At 44.7% G+C, this 19,401-nt stretch overlaps 1 protein-coding gene across 2 annotated transcripts in view; it reads right to left on the bottom strand.

The window, feature by feature from the left end:
* The window catches only part of LOC147422056 (putative leucine-rich repeat receptor-like protein kinase At2g28990), a 103,784-nt gene extending 84,631 nt beyond the window's left edge, over window positions 1-19,153 (bottom strand). The window contains exon 1 of one of the 2 annotated variants that reach the window (XM_086503823.1): window positions 18,720-19,153. The gene's annotated coding sequence lies outside the window, so the exon portion shown is untranslated. The remainder of the gene's footprint in view (window positions 1-18,719) is intronic. The other variant, XM_086503822.1, reaches the window with a different exon arrangement.
* Between the last annotated feature and the right edge of the window lie 248 nt (window positions 19,154-19,401).

Here is a 19,401-nt window from a genome sequence, read left to right as displayed (position 1 = left end):
TTATTTTTCGAATCAATATGTCTCTTTCAGAATATTCTGGTGTATATATAGCTACGAGCAAGCACGCGTTATAAGACGAATTTTGAGTTTTTCTATTAGCATTAATATTTTAGGACACTGTCACAAAACGGGAGCGTACACGAGCACTTAGAAAATCTGAAAATTATAATTCTTTGAAAACATGAGAGAAGGGAGAAGATCGACACAGTATTGGGGACCAGAAGATGGGCTGGTCCCCCCCCCCCCGTTAAGAGTATTCTTTTATTCAGGGAGAATTCTTATACAAGCACGAGAACCCGAGGAAACCCCTCCGTTCTGTAGTCTTAGACCCGAAGGTCGTGCTTTCCCGTAAAGGGCTTGGGCACAAGGCCGTTCCTTCCCGTGAGGGACTTAGACACGAAGCCGTACTTTCCCGTAAGGGACTTAGGCGTGAAGCCGTACCTTCTCGTAAGGGACTTAGGCGTGAAGCCGTACTTCCCGTGAAGGGCCTTCCCGTGAGACGGGAGATTCCTGCAAAACAAACCACACAAAGCAACAATTCTCAAAGCGTATCAACACCTTATACCTGTCACTTCTTGCTCGGAGAATCGACCTCCGTACTCAATCGTCACGCGAATACTTGCAGTTTCCGTCGCCAGACTCTGCTCCAAAGCCCTAGCGCTGGTGCTTTTCTGCTGCTGCCGGCTCCTCAAAAACTGAACGCTGGCTACCCTTTTATAGGGTCTCACACCTGGCAGGAATAGGGGTCCAAAAAGCAGAGCTGGGCGCTCCTAGAGAGAGGAGAGAGAAAATCGTGTTTTCTAGAGAGAGGAGAGAGAGAGATCGCAATTCAGCCCCCTGCATAGCTATTAGCGCTGGCTTTTTTTATAAGAGCCTTGCTTGCTTTATTTTATTAATAAAGGGGCCGGTCACTTAAAAGTGACCGGTCACTTTATAAAATAAAGTGTGAACCTGTTCAAACTTTAAAAACTCACTCAGTTAGTGAAAACAATGCTATACGAACACATTCCAGGCGTCCCCGGGTGCAGGACACGACACAGATGCAATGCAGACACAGACTCCTCGCGGGAAAACATCTGTCCTCCCGCGACTGTTCCTGCTTTTCGTAAAAAGCTTCATTGAACCCATCTTTATTCTTGTGCTTGCGTTCTTACGCGTATTTTCTTACTCAGTTCGGATTTCCTCCTTAGCCTACGGGATGCCCCCTTACTGATGCACCCGTCACCCATCATGTGACGCATCAGAGGCACTCGTAACCCAGCCCTTTCCACCGAACTTACGGAAACTCCTTCGCGATGTTTACCGTCACCCATCAAATGACACATCAGAGTTGTCCGTTCCTAATGGCAGTTCCTGTAGCTACAATCTTTTTAACAATTCTTAATGCACATAATAAAATATCCTAAAAAAGAGATTTAATCATTAAAAATAAGAAAATAGTCCAATTAGCAACATCCCTCTGGCTTCTAAACAGTTGACCTCGACTGTAGTGCTTGGACATATACCTCCAATATCTCGGGATAAGCTGCTAATTCCTCCTGCGTCATCCACTGAGCATCTAGATTCGAATAGTTCTTAAACTTAACCAAATACTTCCGTGTTATCTTTCCGGATTTGAGAGACCGCTCCTGATGACTTACTATCTGCTCCGGTTGGAGTATTTCTTCTGTTTCCTCAACCTCAGGAGGTTCCTCAACGCTAGGCTGGCTCGGAGGCGGTCCCACATACGACCGGAGTAAACTGACATGGAAAGCATTATGGATCCTCCAATTAGGCGGTAGCTCTAATCGGAAGGTGACATCATTCACTCGCTCAGTGATCTTAAACGGCCCATAATAACGGGTAGAAAGTTTTACCGCCTTCCCCTTATGAGACGCTTGTTTCTTAAGTCTTGCCTTCTCAAACTTGAGTAAGACTAACTGTCCGACAATTAAGTCGAGATTCCTCCTGTGCTTCTCTGCAGCTTTCTTATGCTTTTCCTGAGAGCGTAGAATAGCTCTCCTAACTTGCCCGTAGGCGGTGTCCAAATCTCGGACAAATTCATCTGCTGCAAAGATCTTATCCTTAGTTAAAAGGATGGGTGGAAGCAAAGGCTTACCATAGAGAATCTCAAAAGGTGCTTTCCCCGTCGATGAGTGTATGGTATTGTTATACGCATACTCGACAAGAGGCAAATATTTCTCCCAGTCAGATTGCCAGTCTGACACATAAACTTTTAACATATCCAATACTGTGGAATTGGCTATCTCACTTTGCCCGTCCGTTTGAGGATGGTAGGCAGATGAAAAATTCAGCTTCGTACCAAGATTATCCATCAAGGCACGCCAAAAATTTCCTGTCATGCGAGCATCTCGATCACTCACAATAGACTTAGGCATTCCATGATGCTTAAAGATCTGTGCCAGGAAGACCCTAGCCATATGATCTGCTTTTATCGTTTTCTTGACTGGTATAAAGTGTGCTTGCTTGCTAAACCTGTCCACAATGGTCCAGATCGCGTCATTTCCAGTCTGAGTTCTAGGGAGGTCCATGATGAAGTCCATGGCAATACTTTCCCAAGGTTCATTAGGTACAGGTAAAGGTTGTAGCAACCCAGGCGTCTTATGCCGATCATACTTCACTTTTTGGCAAACCAAGCATTCCCTGACATACTTAATGTCTGCTTTAAGGCTAGGCCAAAAGAAATATCTTTCCACTGCTAAGGTTGTAGGGAGAATACCCCGATGACCCGCATAAGGCGAAGCGTGTGCTTCATCCATGATCTTCTTTCTTAATGGTTCCGCCCCAAATATGGCCTGATGGTGGTAGAGATAACCGTCCCGGATGGAATAGGGAAATTCATTCTCTCCACGATGTAGCTTTCCCCAAATGGTGGAGAAGTCTGTATCATTCGGATACAAATCCGGTAGTGCTTCTAATTCTTGGTGATACACCGAAGTGATAGCGTTCACCCTTGGCCGCCTAGACAATGCGTTTGCGACTACATTCTTACTTCCAGCCGTGTGAAGGATCTGGAAGTGAAACATAGACAGAAAGTTTGCCCATCTCATCTGCTTCTCAGATAGTTTCCTTTGCGTAAGAAAATACCGCAAACTCTGGTGATCAGTCTTGATCACAAAATCCGCTCCTAGAAGATAGTGCTTCCAGTTGGATAAGGCGTGAATCACAGCCGAGAGTTCCTTTTCGTAGATTGATGCATGCAACTCTGCATCCTTAAGCCATCTGCTTTCGTATGCCACTGCATGGCCTTCTTGGTTTAACACTGCTCCGATGCAATCACCTGAAGCATCGCAGTGAACCTCAAATGGTTTCCTTAAGTCAGGCACTATCAAAATAGGTCCATGGCTTAGCAAGTACTTGAGCCGATCAAAAGCTCCTTGTTGTCTCGATCCCCATCTGAAAGGAATCTTCTTCTTTGTCAAATCATGAAGTGGTCCTGCTACATGAGCAAATCCTCGGACAAACCTTCGATAATATGAACATAATCCTAGAAAGCTACGTACATCATGTACCGTAGTGGGAATAGGCCAATCTTCTACCACTCGGATCTTGGCAGGATCCATACTCACTTTATTGTGAGAGACTATATGGCCGAGATAGTGTATCTCAGAGAGAAAGAACTCGCTCTTCTTTGCATTCACGTGCAGCTCAGGCTTTCGCAATTCTTGAAACACTAAGTCCAAGTGCTTCCAATGTTCCTCTTCTGACTTAGAGAAGATGAGTATGTCGTCAAAGAATACTCCAGTAAAAGCTCGATACAGGCTGAAAATGCGGTCCATCATGCGATTGAACGTCGCAGGAGCATTGGTCAAGCCGAAAGGCATTACCAAAAATTCATATAGTCCAAAGGTTGTGCGGAAAGCAGTCTTATGGACATCCTCAGGGGCGATCCGTATCTGATGATACCCACTCTTTAAGTCTATGCGACTAAAGATACTTGCACCCTGCAACTTATTAAGTATATCATCAATCCGAGGGATCGGAAAGCGATTCTTGATCGTGATCTTGTTTAAAGACCTATAGTCTATGCACATTCGGAACGTGCCATCTTTCTTCTACACCAGTAGAACTGGAGAGCAGTAGGGTGAAGCACTTGGCCGTACTAACCCTTTCTCTAGAAGCTCGTTGACTTGCTTCGAAATTTCCTCTTGCTGAGCAAGACTTACCCGATAAGGGGGTTGATTGGGAGGCGAGCTACCCGGTATGAGATCTATGCGGTGATCTTCCGGGCATACCGGAGGGAGTTCATCAGGAAGTGTTTCTGTGAAACAATCCTTGTACTTTTCAATAAATTGAAGACGCTTAATTTCCAGACTAGAGAGAGAGTCTCTACTAGTTTTATCCTTTGCAAAAATCACGTAAGCAGAAACACATTTCTTCATTTCTTTCTTAATGGAGATATGGCTTACAATTGGGAACTGCCAATCTCTTGCATCAGCTTGAATCTTTATTTTCTTACCCCCATGATCAAAAGTGAGGGTCTTTTCCACATAATCGGGAATAGGTGTCATGTGAAAGTGCCATGGCATACCCAAGATGATATCACATCCCTCGATAGGTGCCATTAAAAATGATTCGCGGTCCTCGTACTCGCCAATCCGAAGATTGAGTTGTCCTTGCACGGGAGTTGCATTGGTTGTCAACCCCTCGAATGCCGATCCAGATGTAACCGGTGTGCCAAGCTGAGCCGGTGTGAGGCACAAACGTTCCGCAGTATCCAAGGAGATGAAGTTATCCGTGGATCCTGGATCATAAAGAATCAGTACTCGCTGGTTGTTCAAAGACCCCCAGCCCTTCAGAAGTTGACGCTTCCCTTTCTCCATTTCTGTGTTTCCTTGAACATCTGGAATTGAGTTCGAGCTTGGTGGTGCGGGTTCCTTCCTTGCTTTCTCTTGCCTCGTAGAGGCTTGCTCTTGCCGTTGTTGCTTTAGCGGGCAGTCCGGTTTCATATGTCCTTTCTCGCCACAGTAGAAGCATCTTCCTTCCTCTCTGAAAGTTTGAAGTTGAGTAGGAGAAAGATACTTAGTTCGCTTGCCGGTGCCCTCTGGCTTCTTAGAATGATCATCGTCTCTAGATGGAGAACGTTTTCTTCCTTGGCTCCCATGGTCATCGTAGACCCCTCTTTGTCTTGCACGGTAAGTGCTATGCTCCATCTTTCTGGGCGTCCCAGTTGAGTGCAAATCCTCAGCAATGATTGCTGACTCCATCATCCTTTGAAGAGTATCATGCGGATACACCTTCATACTCTTTCGAAGCTGCGGTTGGAGACCCGCTTCGAACTTTCTTTTCTTTTCCTCATCTGTAATCTTCATGAAGGGAGTGACCTTCAGAAGAACCGACCAATACTTGTCCACATAAGTCGTTACTCTTTCATGTTCCTTCTGGGCAAGCCAGTCCCATTCCTTCCGTATGTCCTGCTCGAAGTCAGGTGGAAGAAATTGTTCATAGAATTCAGATTTGAAGCTCTCCCAAGTTCTGGCCTGAGAACCTTCCAGAATCTTGGCTAACCACCAATTACTTGCCGTTTCCTTGAGGTGCATCCCCACATGGTGTAATTTGGATTTTTCTATGAAGTGCCCATTGGTGAAGGCGACTTCAAACTGTCTGATGAAGGACAGTGCTTTGGAGATGTCTCTCCGTCCGTTGTAGGTTTCGAACTTGATGTCCTTGTCGCCCGATTTGAAGACTCTCATGCGATGTTGAGACTTGCGACCATGCTTATTGAATTGAGGCTTATCTTTAGGTTGATGTAGGGTAGTGGCAGTAGTAGCTGCTTCCTTCTTCTGACGAGATGATCGAGAAGTAGAAGTATAATCAGGAGAGTAAGATGGAGATGAGATAGAGATGTCCTTGCTCTCGTCTAGCAAAGAGAGCGCTTTTTCCTGGCCTTTCCTTGAAATAGGCCGTTCATTCCGATCCGAAGATCCTTTGTGCACCTCAGCACGTTCTTCTTCTCTTGCCTCCTGTGGTCTCACGCCAACAGTGTTGTCAGGATGCTTGGCTGCATCAGTTCCATTCGTTTTCTTCATTCCGCCCAAAAGCTTTTGGACGTCCGGCAACAGTAAAATTTGTTGCAACTCCGCAAGCTGAGCTTACACTTGTTGAAGTTCCTCTTCAACGCTTCTCCCTTGGCTCGACATGGTTCTTCCCGTTCTTCCCGGAATCGTCCTTCTTTGCAGAGAAAGAGAGGAGTCCGAGCTCTGATACCATTGTCACAAAACGGGAGCGTACACGAGCACTTAGAAAATCTGAAAATTATAATTCTTTGAAAGCATGAGAGAAGGGAGAAGATCGACACAGTATTGGGGACCAGAAGATGGGCTGGTCCCCCCCCCCCCCCCCCGTTAAGAGTATTCTTTTATTCAGGGAGAATTCTTATACAAGCACGACAACCCGAGGAAACCCCTCCGTTCTGTAGTCTTAGACCCGAAGGTCGTGCTTTCCCGTAAAGGGCTTGGGCACAAGGCCGTTCCTTCCCGTGAGGGACTTAGACACGAAGCCGTACTTTCCCGTAAGGGACTTAGGCGTGAAGCCGTACCTTCTCGTAAGAGACTTAGGCGTGAAGCCGTACTTCCCGTGAAGGGCCTTCCCGTGAGACGGGAGATTCCTGCAAAACAAACCACACAAAGCAACAATTCTCAAAGCGTATCAACACCTTATACCTGTCGCTTCTTGCTCGGAGAATCGACCTCCGTACTCGGTCATCACGCGAATACTTGCAATTTCCGTCGCCAGACTCTGCTCCAAAGCCCTAGCGCTGGTGCTTTTCTGCTGCTTCCGGCTCCTCAGAAACTGAACGCTGGCTACCCTTATATAGGGTCTGGCACCTGGCAGGAATAGGGGTCCAAAAAGCAGAGTTGGGCGCTCCTAGAGAGAGGAGAGAGAAAATCGTGTTTTCTAGAGAGAGGAGAGAGAGAGATCGCAATTCAGCCCCCTGCATAGCTATTAGCGCTGGCTTTTTTTATAAGAGCCTTGCTTGCTTTATTTTATTAATAAAGGGGCCGGTCACTTAAAAGTGACTGGTCACTTTATAAAATAAAGTGTGAACCTGTTCAAACTTTAAAAACTCACTCAGTTAGTGAAAACAATGCTATACGAACACATTCCAGGCGTCCCCGGGTGCAGGACACGACACAGATGCAATGCAGACACAGACTCCTCGCGGGAAAACATATGTCCTCCCGCGACTGCTCCTGCTTTTCGTAAAAAGCTTCATTGAACCCATCTTTATTCTTGTGCTTGCGTTCTTACGCGTATTTTCTTACTCGGTTCGGATTTCCTCCTTAGCCTACGGGACACCCCTTACTAATGCACCCGTCACCCACCATGTGACGCATCAGAGGCACTCGTAACCCGGCCCTTTCCACCGAACTTACGGAAACTCCTTCACGATGTTTACCGTTGTCAGGAGTTTTTTGGAGCAAGGGATTGTGCATATGTACATACACATGCATGGTGCATCGAATAAAGGATCGCCCAATTTCCAGAGCCAAGTGGTTACGTGGGGCCCACATGTGTACAGGTAGGACAGGGTGTACATAGTGCATCGATTTTCACTATTACCAGTACCACTGTGTTTTTCTACAATAAGGAGGAGTTGGTAGCATGTAAAAATTCTTGAGGAAGCTATCTGCGGGCCGACGACATGAGGTAAGCAGGTACGTCAGATGGCATCGAGTGGCGTCAGGAGGCCGAACGGGGTCAATATTTGCACGTGGATGAATATGGACACAAAGTGGTGTTTTCTTGTGAGAGTTATGCAGAAAGGTCATCATTAGGACCACTTTTTGGGGCCACTTCACGTGGTTGCGAGACGCATTATTGGAAAGAAATGAGTGCCAGGTGTGCGGATGATGCAAAAAAGGTGACAACTATGCACTGCGAGGTCAGTTTTTGGCCTGTTCGGGGTCCGTTTGAGGTCATCTAAAAGGCCAAGGGTGCCCAAATAATAAAGCTAAGTGTGGGAACTGAAAAAACTGAGAGAAGACCAGAAAAAACGTGGAGAAGAGAGGAGGAACAGCCGCAGCTGTGTTTTTGCTCATTTTGGAGCCTGTTTTGGCCGTAAACTGCTCATCCGAGGTCGGATTTGAGCACTTTGACATTGTAGACTGGGGTTTTGGGCCGTTCCGGACGCGATGGCGCTGTCCATTTTGCCAAATTCCTCACTCTTTTCCTGCTGTTTTTCTGTGTAAGTTTCTCCTATGAGCGAAGTTTCTGCTCTAGTTTGTGATTGTATCTGGTATCTTTTACCCATATTGTGTTAGCTGTTTGCCCCATTGGTGTTGGCCCAAGCTCATTTGTATCTAAACATCAGAAATTCTCCTCTTTTGAGCTGAGTTTTTGTGTGTGTGTGTATGTGTGTGTGTGTGTGTGTGTGTGTGTGTGTGTGTGTGTGTGTGTGTGTGTGTCTGTGTGTCTGTGTGGAGTGGGCAAGTGGATAGTCTCTCTCCTCTCACTCCAGAGGTGTGTTCCCTGTCTCGGCCAGGTGTATTGTCTAAGCCGAGTGGTGCCCCATAGTGTGTGTGTATCTTCCCAAGAGTGTGTGTCGGGTCGTTATAGAGGCGCTGTGTGTGTTTTCATCCCGCTCACATTCTTTTGGCGCCCCCACGGAGGATCTTCTTCGAGTACCTTCTGCTTCGAGCTTCAAGCTTCAAGATTCGGGATTACAGGTTGCAGATTACAGGTTACAGATTACAAGTTACAGGTTACAGGTTACAGGTACAGGTGATTCACACAGGTACAGGTAGCTGGAGTACAGTGATATACTAGCAGTGATGTCACTTGCAGTTGTTGTGGGAATGCATCACTTGGCGCCTATTTGAGCGCATTGTCTGCTGGATTGTACGTTACTTGTGGAAACTGCCATTGTACGCATTTGTGGAGCCATACTTGGTTGTATTTGGCAATCCTAGCCATTTCTCAGACTTGGTCTGGAAGATAGTCATTTCTGAGACTTGACTATATGCGATTTGCATTAGCCTTCGTGTGAGGGTCGATAGCGTGAGGTTTTTATTGAGCTGGGGGATTCTCAAATGTGGAGATCCTTTCGGTGATACAGGTAGCTGGAGCACCCTTTTCGTGACCTCGCCATAGGCTATGTACTAGTGAGTCCTATTTGATGCTCGGGTTCTATTGTTGGCAGTTTATGCATACAGATACAGTCTATATTTTGGGTTCTCATTGCTCTACTTTTGGGGAAACTCTGTCGAAATTTTCCCAAGTTATGATGGCTGGTTTTTTGGTATTTTGAGCCATTTATGCTGTTATGCTGCTGAAATTCTGGCAAAATCAGAGGTTGAGTCGGGTGTGCCTTCTTGGGAGCTTCATGGTTGGCTTTAATGGATGATCAAAATGGCCCTCAATTCACTCCTTTTCATTTAGCACAAAGAATCCAGATAAATGTTCATGTGTCCAGGAAGATTTTTTTCCAGCAGCGCATAGTCTTTATGTTCGGGCCAAGAAGATTAAGAGAGATCCTGGAATGTCCTTTGCCTGTTGTAATTCCGATAATCAACTATAAAAACTCATTTGATGTGCATGTGTTTGTCCTTATCTAAAGTTGAGCTCCATTGAAGTTTCTGGGAACTGAGTCAGACAAAAAGTTTGGGTTCTTGCACGTGTGTTCGAAGGGGTTCTCAAAGCATAGTAGCTTGGGTAGCCATGGCTTTCTCTTATCCGGAATTTCATGGAAGAAGTGGTGAAGATGCGGAAGACTTTCTGGAGCAAGTCGAGGTGGCATGCATAAGCAACAATATGTGTGATGAGGAGAAGATTTTGAGGCTATTTGGATTGCTTTTGAAAGATGAGGCCCGTGTTTGGTTCATGGATTTGGAAGCTAAAGAAGTAGTGGCTTCTTCTTATGGTTTGAGTCTTGACAAGTTTATAGAAGCTTTTTTAGAGCGTTTCCAAGTTTTTGAAGATGCAAATGCAGTATGGAATGAGCTCAATGCTCTTAAGCAAGGTTCTTGTCAAGGTGTTGATACCTATGTACAAGGTTTTACAGATTTATGGACTCGTTGGTGTGTTGCTCTTAAGGATGAGACCCCCCCTTGTTCATTGAAGAAAAGTTTTTTTGTTAATGGTTTGTCACCTTGGTTGCAGTTCGAGGTTGAGTTGAAGAGGCCCGAGTCTTTTGAAGATGCAGTATGCATTGCAAAGCACAAGGAATGGAAGTTTAAGCGTCTTGAGGAACATGGTATCAGTACAGGTATGCATGTGCAAGATGGATTTGACATGGAAGATGAAGTTAAGCCTAAGCAGGTAAAAAGTAGCCTATCCTATGATGTTTCTCGTTTCTTCCCAAGGTCTATTGTGAAGCGTAAAGAGGTCTTGCAGGTTGACAGATTTATGGAAGAGCCTAAAGAGGTGAGTAATGCTTTGGATACAGGATTGAAAAGTCTTGAAGAGGATGCATTGGCTACTTGTGTACCTTGTGATTCTGGGTGTGAGTGTGAGGTTGAGGTTATTGATGATGAGCACGTATCTTTGGATACTAGTTCCTTGGAAATTAGGGAAGAGGGCAAGGTTGAGAGCCATTTTGTGGATTTGTTGGATGTGGAGCCTGTTTTGAAGCCATATTTTGATGGATGTGCAGTGATTGAACCGATTTGTGAGCATGATTGTGGTTTAGAGCAGGGATCTGTATTCTTGGAGACTGATGAACCCATGTTAGAAGCTATGGATAGTGGTGCTAGCCATGATTATGATGTGGATAAAGTGATGTGTGATGATGAGTATGCTTATGATGATGAGAAGGGGTTTGGCATATATGAGTCCAATCTTAGATATGTGGATGCCTATGCTAGGGATATGTGTGCTGCGGGGATACTTTTGTGCTTCGGATATCAACAACTTTACCTTCACACAATGATTTTAGCTACTTGGGTGCATGATTTTCAGGTTGTTGCTATGGCTGGTGAAGCCAAGATGCCAGGTGATGAGTCACTTGAGTTGTCTCTATCGGTTGGGTTGAATGTGGAATGCAATATTTATGCTTTTGGAACTCCAGGCAGGGCGGATGTGTTAGTTGAATATGCCTATGGTGCATTTCGGTTGATTGTTGACAAATGTAGGTGTGGTGTTATGATGCTTCTTGTGAATCAGGCAATATGCCTTTGGCCTTTTGATCCAGGTGGAATGAGCATCTACTAGTGCTGCTGCTGAGCATGAATGCTCTAGCAGGCTAGGGGGTGGGCAAATTATGTCAGGAGTTTTTTGGAGCAAGGGATTGTGCATATGTACATACACATGCATGGTGCATCGAATAAAGGATCGCCCAATTTCCAGAGCCAAGTGGTTACGTGGGGCCCACATGTGTACAGGTAGGACAGGGTGTACATAGTGCATCGATTTTCACTATTACCAGTACCACTCTGTTTTTCTACAATAAGGAGGAGTTGGTAGCATGTAAAAATTCTTGAGGAAGCTATCCGTGGGCCGACGACATGAGGTAAGCAGGTGCGTCAGATGGCATCGAGTGGCGTCAGGAGGCCGAACGGGGTCAATATTTGCACGTGGATGAATATGGACACAAAGTGGTGCTTGTGAGAGTTATGCAGAAAGGTCATCATTAGGACCACTTTTTGGGGCCACTTCACGTGGTTGCAAGACGCATTATTGGAAAGAAATGAGTGCCAGGTGTGCGGATGATGCAAAAAAGGTGACAACTATGCACTGCGAGGTCAGTTTTTGGCCTGTTCGGGGTCCGTTTGAGGTCATCTAAAAGGCCAAGGGTGCCCAAATAATAAAGCTAAGTATGGGAACTGAAAAAACTGAGAGAAAACCAGAAAAAACGTGGAGAAGAGAGGAGGAACAGCCGCAGCTGTGTTTTTGCTCATTTTGGAGCCTGTTTTGGCCGTAAACTGCTCATCCGAGGTCGGATTTGAGCACTTTGACATTGTAGACTGGGGTTTTGGACCGTTCCGGACGCGATGGCGCTGTCCATTTTGCCAAATTCCTCACTCTTTTCCTGCTGTTTTTCTGTGTAAGTTTCTCCTATGAGCGAAGTTTCTGCTCTAGTTTGTGATTGTATCTGGTATCTTTTACCCATATTGTGTGAGCTGTTTGCCCCATTGGTGTTGGCCCAAGCTCATTTGTATCTAAACATCAGAAATTCTCCTCTTTTGAGCTGAGTTTTTGTGTGTGTGTGTGTGTGTGTGTGTGTGTGGAGTGGGCAAGTGGATAGTCTCTCTCCTCTCACTCCAGAGGTGTGTTCCCTGTCTCGGCCAGGTGTATTGTCTAAGCCGAGTGGTGCCCCATAGTGTGTGTGTGTATCTTCCCAAGAGTGTGTGTCGGGTCGTTATAGAGGCGCTGTGTGTGTTTTCATCCCGCTCACACCGTCACCCGTCAAATGACACATCAGAGTTGTCCGTTCCTGATGGCAGTTCCTGTAGCTACAATCTTTTTAACAGTTCTTAATGCACATAATAAAATATCCTAAAAAAGAGATTTAATCATTAAAAATAAGAAAATAGTCCAATTAGCAACAGACACTATAAGCGTACAATTTGAAGTTAGCCTTGATCATATCTAAGATCATGGCTGACTACTCAAACTAAAGGCAACCTGCAACAGTAAGGAGTCAGGACACAAAGTTTTAAGCAAAGGGAAGTAGGTTTAATTCTTGTGCATCCATGATTGGGCACACTATACCATTCCTCAGATTGTGGAGTTAAGAAGTTGAGAGAGCCCATAAAGTTAAACAAAAATACTCCACAGAAGGCTCTTCTTTTATAACGAAGAGCACCAATTTGGGATCTAGTCTGCATGTGGAGAGTAAATGTACCCACGGACTTAGACACAAGGCACCAACCTTTTGTTATGTGTCATAAGCAAATCCAAATGCTAATCAATCGTTTGATTTATCTACATTTGTAGGCAAGCATTCTAGTTTTCAAAAGGAATAGTTGAGAAATGAGAGCAATAAGTTTTTCTCAGTTACAGTGTCTCATTTGAGATAGGCTCTACTATTATGTTGAGAAATGAGAGGAATACGTTTTGCTCAACTAGAGCGTTTCACTTGAATAGGATATGCTATAAGTTAAGAAGTGAGAGCAATAAGTTGAATCAGTTAGAGCACTTAGCTTTAGGTAGATTGTACTACTAGTCAAAGATCTAGTTAAAGGTTTCTTCTGTCACAAGACGGGCACCACGTGCCAATAGAAAAGAACAGACTGAACAAACTTTCAATAACAACTGAACTGAAAGAGAGAGAGACGACACGCGACACGGAGTGGCGGAATTCTACCCCAGAGAGTATTGGCCCCAAACCTTGGCGCCCCTTTCGATATTTCTTTATATTGCATCATCAAAGTACAAGCTGGTACTCCAAACTCTGCACCTTCTCCAGGAAGCATGCCAAAGAATGAGCCCTAGCCTCATATTTAAAGGCCCTTGGCCTGAAAAGCAGTTACAGTAAAAAGCCTTTAAAACTCAAAAGCTTCTGTTCCAAGAGCAAAGCCAAAAAACTGCCAGCGTAAATCACGAAAATCCGTACAGCCTGCCACGTCATCAACCAACGCAATTTTCGGAAATCTCCCTGCTGCCCTTAGGGTTAGGGTTTCTGCAATTTTAGGGTTTCTGTGTCACGTGACACATCCAACCCTATGTGTTCGTGAACAAGCTACAGCATGATCAGGGTTCGGTCAATCCAGTCAGTCTAAATTTAGAAGTGATCTGGCACTTTTGTGAGTCTATTCGTAGACCATGCATGCCCAGTCACTTAGCAATAGATGCATATCCACTGGTTGCACACAGCATGATCATCAGTATTCCCTTCAGAATCCATCAGATTCAGTCAGGGGAATTTTCCAGTGCATTTAGCCTATTTTCCCTATTTTTGGTATTTTTCACTTATTATTTTTAAGCGACTTTCCAACAAAAGTAGGTAGGGCAATTTTGCTAAGTTCATATATAAGCAAACCCAAGTTAGCACTAAATGGCAGAAGAGGCAGCAGGAGCTTCCCACTCAACAGGCACCTTCTCAGCAGGAACCCCCATCAGCACCCTTGGCGTTTTTGGTCTCCATCCTCGCCACGGATACCCCAACGTTTTCAATTTGACATCGCTGACCTCCAGATCCCGGCGTTTTTCAGTTTTGCACCATCGCCAGCACATCAGAACAGCCAGCGTTTTCACTAACGCTAGCAGTCAAATCAGCGTTTTTGGTTTTCAGCCCTAGATGCATCAAATGGTCAGCGTTTTCAGCCCTATTGGACAGCAGCAGATTCAGCCCTAGTTGGTTGCAGAGGATCGCTAAATTCAGCCCTCGAAAACGCAGCCAAAACAGTCATTTTCAGCCACCGAAACAGCCCCGAAATTCAGCAATTAGAAGACCACAGATTTCAGCCCTAAAGTCGTCATCGTCGTCATCGGCATAGTCCCAAGTTGCATCAATCCATAGCATCCGCATTGTACCACTTTGTGCAATCAATAAGTAGACCACTCTCGCCGACGAGAGTGGGGCCTTCGGAGGAGGGTTTTACAACGTCTCTGGTGTCGTATCTCTCTTCTCTCTCTCTATCTCTCAGTCTCATACACTTGCACGCACATTGTCCATTCACTTTGTTCGTGATCATAGCACTTTCCATTAAGAACGGAAGGCTCTCCCTTCCATAAGAACTAAAAGGAACCTTGAGCACAGTTCAGAGCCTCATCTTGAGCAAAGCGCAAACAATCATTCCGCTGCACTTTACATTCTGGTCAAAATTAGGGTTTGCAGGTTTTAGGGTTAGGGGGGTTTCCAGAATTAGAGTTTGTAGGTTTTAGGGTTAGGGTTTCCAAAATTAGGGTTTCAACAGTTAGGGTTTCTGACAAAAATAGGGTTTTTGATTTTAGGGTTAGGGAATTAGGGTTTCGACACGTCAACAGTTTGTTACATCTCCCCTTCTTGAAAGAGAGTAATCGTCCGCGATTACAGCATATCTGCAAAACAACTCAAGTTAGCTCAAAAATTTTTGAGAGTCATTCCCAAGGACAATCCGAGGGACAATCAATTTGCTCTTTTTTTATTAAGGAGTTAGCTTCTCCTTTTTGCTCTTTTGATCAAGGAGTTAGCTTCTCCTTCGGCTGTTTTGATCAAGGAGTTAGCTTCTCCTTTCATCCAGATCGGAACTCTTGATATTCCGGCGTAGTAAAATTAGCCATCACACCCAGACCGTACTGATCTTCGACGGGTGTCTTGATGCACTAAAATTACATACCCAAGCAATCTCATCCAATTAGGAATATTCAGTGATTGACACATCACAATGCAACACAAATGCTTACATATGCATGTTACAAGACATAGAAACATAAAGCCGCCGATGAACACTCCTCCCGCATAACCTAACAAGGTCCAGGCCGGGAGATATTCAACGACTCCCTCATCACTCCTCCCGCATAACCTAAAAAGGTCCGGGCCGAGAGATATAGAGACCTTTTACAACCAAACGCCCCCCAGACCGCAGCCTGCGTCGTTTGGAGGTGCTAAGAGTAATCACTGCTCAGACTTCTTAATACTCCTCCCGCATAACCATCCCAGTCCAGGCCGGGAGTCACAACAACAATTATTTAACAAGCATACAACGAAACGCTCCCCAGGCATCGGCCTGCGTCGTTCCGAGGTTCAAACAATACCAAAACAGTATTTCTCACTTCTCCACCCGGGAGTAAAATCACCAATCATTGAAACCAGTTCAAACCAGAGTCAAACAATTCAAATCGGCATCAAGACAGGTTCAAATCAGATACCATCCATTTCAAACAAATTCCAAACAAGATCACCAAACAAGATCTCAAACAAATTTCAAACTTAAAACGCAATCTCGACATCAGTCGAGCTCGAAAAGTCGACTGACTTACCATCTTGGAACCTGCACCAAAAATTAGGATTAGGTTCATTCCGTAAGGTCGTAGCCGAGCACAGCATGGTTCATCAGCTCTTGGACATATAGTGTTTCTTTGGCGGCGATGGTAGTCCCAAGATAGCAATCGCACTGGATCTCCAAGGTGATTTGCTCGTGAAGAGACATCTACTGAGAGATGTCAAGAAATTTCAAGTTATAATCTACGAGGGTTTCCATGGCAAGTATTTCAGGATACCCCACTCTGCCAGAAGTTGCATTCCGAAGGAAGATGCCAGAAACCATATAACTTCGGGCCAAAAAAAAAAAAATCTTAAAGCTTGCCAAGTACTTGGAGTATGCTGCTTGGTAGTTGTAGACATCAACATCTGCATGACACTGCTTCTGAGAAAAACAGTGACTTGAAACAAATTTGGATCCTTCTCTTGCAAGTGATCTTAATTGGCTTATGCCCTGTAAGACATGAGCGGTGAAGACGGGAGCGCGCCCGATGCGCGATGAAGTATGGGTGGGAGTGGCTAATAAGTCCGGGTTGGAAGGTGAAGATACCTCAGATGAGTGGCTAATAAGTCCGGGTTGGAAGGCGAAGACACCTCACATAATAATTCCAATAGCTTTGTCTGCTCTTTTGTAGGACCGGTATGCTTTCAAAAAAGCACACGCCTGATGCTCTAATACCACTATCACAAGACGGGCACCACGTGCCAATGGAAAAGAACAGACTGAACAAACTTTTAGCACTTCAATAACAACTGAACTGAAAGAGAGAGAGAGACGACACGCGACATGAAGTGGCATTCCACCCCAGAGAGTATTGGCCCCAAACCTTGGCGCCCCTTTCGGTATTTCTTTATATTGCATCATCAAAGTACAAGCCGGTACTCCAAACTCTGCACCTTCTCCAAGAAGCATGCCAAGAATGAGTCCTAGCCTCATATTTAAAGGCCCTTGGCCTGAAAAGCAGTTACAATAAAAAGCCTTTAAAACTCAAAAGCTTCTGGTCCAAAAGCAAAGCCAAAAAGCTGCCAGCATAAATCACAGAAATCCTTACAGCCTGCCACGTCATCAGTCAGCGCAATTTTCGGAAATCTCCCTGCTGCCCTTAGGGTTAGGGTTAGGGTTAGGGTTTCTACAGTTTTAGGGTTTCTGGCAACAGAATTAGGGTTTGCAAGTTTTAGGGTTAGGGTTTCCAAAATTAGAGTTTGCAGGTTTTAGGGTTAGGGTTTCTAGAATTAGGGTTTCTAGAATTAGGGTTTCAACAGTTAGGGTTTTTGGTAAAAATTAGGGTTTTTAGGGTTAGGGTTTCAACAGAATTAGGGTTTCGACACGTCGGCAGTTTGTTACACTTTTGGTCAAAAGAGAAATCTCTTAAAAGGATATTTGATTGCAATCATCGATTTTTATAATGTGTAGTCTTTGCTAGGAGCAAATAGTTCCACATATGAGTACCAGATTTGGTACTTATCAAGTAAAACAATCAACCTGATGCAGGTTAAGATTAGGAGAACATAAAGGGGTTGTATTCTATATACTAAAGAGGACTCTCGAGATGCCTAATGGCCTAACATCAATGAAAAAACTCTTCTTAAGAACATTGGTGTTCTTAAGAAGAGTTTTTCCATTGATGTTTGCAAGAACAAAAACTCTCCTTCAAGAGGGGAGTAATGTCCGGACATAGGTAGGAGCAAGGGAGGCATGGCCCCTAAGCAAGGCCGCCGACTATAGGCAAGCAGTCAAGGGGTCTTGTAAAGATAGAGTCAGGGGCCTATAAAAGAAGCTGGCTGGGTGGGAATGAGCATGCATTAGTCCCCTTGCCTTTTCACAATGAAAGCACACTTCCCCATCTGTAATCACTGCTTCTTACTATGCTTAATGAATCTGCCAAAAGTAGTCTGAGCTTGGCCAAAGGGAGAAGTTATTCTTATCTCCTATCCATTTCTTGTGTTGCACCCATTTGGTGTTAAAAAAATGGGAGAGTTGGAACTTGTTGTAGGGTTTTCTATTACTTCCACCTTGAGGCTTATACAGGCCTACACGTAACCCTTCCAACCCAAAGTACATTATCTATACCCGCTTACTATTTTGCAATAGCACCATCATGAGCCCACCATTACGGAAAAATTGAAGGTAATGAATTCCTCCCTATAGATTATATAAAAAGGTATCCCTCTATTATTGAGGGAGAAGGAAAAAGACCTTCCAACACTAGGGGAGAAGCATATGATGACCCTTCAAAGGAGAGTACAGAATACAAGTATGTGGGAGAAGGGCCCTACGGTTTATATAACTGGCTGAGGACGAAGTCGCCTCCCCACCATGGATACATATAGTTTTTTTCTTTCTTTAAGGGAACGTCATGCAAGCACCTAATGTATTTCTCATAATCTTTTGATAAGCATGTTAGCAAACTTTTATTGTTATCGATATCTGTTAACTGGCACATTTTCCAATCTGACAAGGTGCAGACATTCGAGAAACTCATTACAAGCCTTGGAGTCAACCTACCACACACATTCAGGTAAAGTACTACCTTCCATTGAAGCGTAGCATATTCAACGATCATTCATAAGTGTACCATTACAAAGTCTTGGTAAGATTTTGAGGAAACGATTTCTATCTACCAAGCATATGACCTTTTCTCAAGAGATTCTAAAAAGGGTCACATTTTGCTTACAATCAGGTAATGCAAATAATGATCACCTTTACGACACGAAGGGGGACCAAACTTGCAGCTTAAGTAATCAAGGCGAACCACTTTTTGATTTCTCTTTTGGAAAAGAAACTAATAAGAATGATACAAACATGTCAACTTAAACTAATTTCTTGTGCAGACAAAAAGCTCCAAGAAATGAAAAAGTGGAAAACCTCAGTTACCTCATTCAAGAATTCACGTTCGCCTTGATGTGAAGATGCAGACAGAACCTTGACAGCTACAGGACGTCGATCTGCTGGCAGCTCTCCATAGTAAACGAGACCAAAGCCACCAGCCCCGAGCACCTTTTTGAAGTTGTTGGTGATGATCCTCACGTCGCTGTAAGAATATGGCGTACATTCCTTTCCTTTTCCAACATGAGCGAGGACTGATAGATCATAGAAGCCAAATTCAAATTTCGAAATTTAGAATTCGTGGGGCGTGTGCGCGCGCGTGCGTGCGTGTGTTGTACGCGCAAGCATTCGTCCGGACTCCGCAGACAGAGAGAGAGAGAAGGATGTATATACAAAGGCAATCGACACTAACACCCCGGGGGGGATCTACGGCTGGGGTTCAAGGGCGAGATCTCAAGACGCAAAACTCAGGCACCCCCTCGCGACCCGGATTTGAATCCGGGACGTCACGCCGCGTGTTGAGTATCACATGGACTAGCCACCTCACCCGCACGCACATCATATATCTCCAATCGTTTTTTTATGAGGCTATATGTGAGCTAACTAACATGCATTGCCCAGGTTTTTGGGGTTTGCTTCGTGCGCGGATTTAGTTTTGATATGACACTCAAGGTTGCGATCTCTCCAACCTTCGTGTGTGGACTTCCCGGCCCTTGATCCCCATATCCCC

This window comes from Adiantum capillus-veneris, chromosome 27, assembly GCF_014529385.1.
Source record: "Adiantum capillus-veneris isolate H3 chromosome 27, ASM1452938v2, whole genome shotgun sequence".
Taxonomy (NCBI): Eukaryota; Viridiplantae; Streptophyta; class Polypodiopsida; order Polypodiales; family Pteridaceae; genus Adiantum; species Adiantum capillus-veneris.
This window is presented reverse-complemented; position numbering and strand designations above follow the sequence as displayed.